Raw genomic sequence first — 3,608 nt, 5'->3', positions numbered from 1 at the left:
TCCTGTAGGTGCTCTGGTTTCCTCCTATAGTCCAAAGATGTGCAGGTCAGTTGGATTGGCCATGGGAAATGCAGGATTACAGGGACAGGGTAGGGGCATGGTAGCTGTTCAGAGGGTCAGTGTGGACTCGATGGGTTCAATGGCCTGTTTCTCCACTGTAAGGATTCTGTGATTCTATAAATGGGACTAGATTAATTTAGGATATCTGGTTGGCATGGACAAATTGGACTGAATTTGTCCAACTTTATGACTCTATGACTCTAAAAATCTATGACTTTGACTCTAAAAATCCCCATCCTCAACCATAGTGGAGCCCAGCATATCAGTGCAAAAGATAAGACTGAAGCATTTGCAACAATCTTCAGCCAGAAGTGCTGAGTAGATGATCCATCGCAGCCTCTTCCAGTGGTTGCCAGCATCACAGACACTAATCTTCAGCCAATTCGATTCACTCTGCATGATATCACCCCTTGACATTTCATGGCATTACCATCACTGACACCCCAATAATCAACATCCTGGGAGTTAGCATTGACCAGAAACAGAACTGGATTCACCATATAAATAAAGTGGCTCAAGAGCAGGTCAGAGGCTAAGAATATTGCAGCAAATAACTCACCTCCTGACTCCCTTAAGCCTGACCACCTTTTACAAGACACACATCAGCAGTGTGACGGAATACTCCCTACTTGCCTAGTTGGATGCAGGTCCAACAAAACTCGAGAAGCTTGGTACCATCCAGGACAAAGCAGCCCCCATTTGATTGGCACCACATCCTCAAACACCCATTCTGTCCACCACCAAGGCTCATTAGCAGCAGTGTGTACTATCTACTAGATGCACTGCAGAAGTTCGCCAAAGATCCTTAGACAGAACCTTCCAAACTCACAAACACTTCCAGCTAGAAGGACAAGGGCAGTAGATACATGGGACTGCCACCCTCTTCAAGTTCCGCTCAAAGGCACTACCACCTTGACTTGGAAATATATCGTTGTTCCTTCAAATCCCTCCGTCAGGGCATTGTGGATCAACCTACAGCAGGTGGACTGCAGCAGTTCAAGGAGGAAGCTCGCTACCACCTTCTCAAGGCGCAACCAGGGGCGCAAACATTGGACCAGCGGAGATACCCAAATGATGTGGTTGGAAGTAAAGAAAGGCTGATTCAGGTTGTGGTTCTGGGAGTGAGAGTTGATAACAGAATTTCAATCAGAAACAGATCTGTAAAGTGGCAGAAAATCCCTGGAGTGGAAGGGCTGCTGAAGGAGACATAAACAAAGCCATTTGCCAGAGCCTGGTAGATCTTTAACAATCCATTCAGGAGTAAACATTCCCAAATATCTCCAGTGCTTTGCACCGTGTCCAACATCCTTTTGGAGAATATGGTGTTTACACAAATCCCATTAAGAATGGGACTGCTTCATTTTGCTCCATATTTAATTCTATGTGATCTGCACAGTGTCAAAGGCTTCTTTAACTCATTCAAACACAATAAAATAACTTCAAACGAAGTACTTGTTCTGAGGCAAAATGAGAGCCATTTCTGACAAATCTAACAAATCCCACAAAGAAGAAATGATGTGAAGCCAATTTTAAATGGCTTTTCGTTTAGTGATGATTGAAGGAAGAATGTTGCCCCCAGGACATGGAGGAAACTCAGGGACTCCCTATTGATAATACATGACAGGTTCCTCACAACCCATTCAGAGGCAATCAGTCTAACATCTGATTGGAATCACAGTGCAAGCCACAGTGCGACACTCCTTCACCACTGACCCTCCGAGGGTGTGGCCGTCCCTCAGGACTGACCCTCCTACAGTGCGGCTCTCCCTCAGCGCTGACCCTCTAACAGTGCGGCACTCCCTCAGCGCTGACCCTCCGATGGTGTGGCGCTCCCTTAGCACTGACCCTCCGACAGTGCCCACTCCCTCAGCGCTGACCCTCTGACACTGTGGCGCTCCCTCAGCACTGACCCTCCAACAGTGCGACTCTGCCTCAGCACTGACCCCCTGACAGTGTGGCGGTCTCTGAGCACTGACCCTCCGACAGTGAGGGGCTCCCTCAGCACTGACCCTCCGACAGTGCGGCGCTGTCTCAGCACTGACCCTCCGACAGTGCAGCGCTCTCTGAGCACTGACCCTCCGACAGTGAGGGGCTCCCTCAGCACTGACCCTCTGACAGTGCGGCGCTATCTCAGCACTGACCCTCCGACAGTGCGGCGCTGTCTCAGCACTGATCCTCTGACTGTTGCGTTCCCTCAGCACTGATCCATTCCACCCTTTGAGCCTCTCTGCTTATCAATGTGATCATGGCTGAATGTCCACCTCAGTACCCTGTTCCTGCCTTCCTCCCATACCCTTAACCCTCAGAATTGTACCTAAGTCTTTCTTGAAAATATTCATTGTTTTGGCCTTCGCCGCTTTCTGCGGCAGAGAATTCCATAGGCTGGCTACCCTTTGGGTGAAGACATTTCTCCTGATCTCAATCATACATGGTCTGCTCCATTGGTTTAACCTATGACCCTTGGTTCTGGACTCCCTGACCTTGAGGAACATGCTCTTGTGTTTACCCTTTCTATCCTGGATGTGTACTGCTTCAGCATCTGAGGAGGTGCAAGTAGTGCTGAACATTGTGCAATCATCAGTGAACATCCCCACATATGATCTAATGATTGAGGGAAAGCCTTTAATGTAACAGCTGAAGATGGTTGGGCCTAGGACACTATCCTGAGGAACTCCCGCGGAGATGTCCCAGAGCTGTGATGTCTGCCCTCCAACTAACCATAACATCTTCCTATGTGTCAGGTATGACTCCAACCAGTAGGGTTTGCCCCCTGATACCCATTGACAGCGGTTTTGCCAGGGCTTCTTGATGCCGCGCTCTGTCGAATGCAGCCTTGATGCCAAGGGCTGTCACTCTCACTTCATAAGAACATAAGAACTAGGAGCAGGAGTAGGCCGTCTGGCCCTTCGAGCCTGCTCTGCCATTCAATAAGATCATGGTTGATCTTTTCGTGGACTCAGATCCACTTACCCGCGTTCTCACCATAACCCTTAATTCCTTTATTGTTCAAAAAAAATCTACCTTTTTTTTAAAAGCGTTTACTGAAGTAGCGTCAACTACTTTACTGGGCAAGGAATTCCATAGATTAACAACCCTCTGGGTGAAGAAATTACTTCTCAATTCAGTCCTAAATCTGCTCCCTCTAATCTTGAGGCTGAAATTCAGCTCTTTTGTCCATGTTTGAACCAAGGCTGTAATGAGGTCAGGAGCTGAGTGGCCCTGGCAGAACCCAAACTGTGTGTCACTGAGCAGGTTATTACTGAGCAGGTGCTGTGTGATAGCGCTGTTACTGACACCGTCCATCATTTTACTGATGATCGAGAGTAGACTGATGGGACGGTAATTGGCCGGGGTTGGATTTGTTCAGCTTTTTGGGGACTGGACATATATGGGCAGTTTCCTACAACATCAAGTGGACCCTGAAAATATTCCAGCATGATTTAGCAGAAGGGGAACTCGATGAGTGTGAATCTCATAACTCAACACTGTCCAAAGTTGACTATGAAGCTCAGGGGACCCGGTGCCTCTCAGCTTGGGAGCTAGAGGTC

The sequence above is a fragment of the Rhincodon typus genome, chromosome 43 (genome assembly GCF_021869965.1).
Source record: "Rhincodon typus isolate 14 chromosome 43, sRhiTyp1.1, whole genome shotgun sequence".
NCBI classification, from domain to species: domain Eukaryota; kingdom Metazoa; phylum Chordata; class Chondrichthyes; order Orectolobiformes; family Rhincodontidae; genus Rhincodon; species Rhincodon typus.
The sequence above is the reverse complement of the archived record's forward strand: the minus strand, read 5'-3'. Positions refer to the sequence as shown.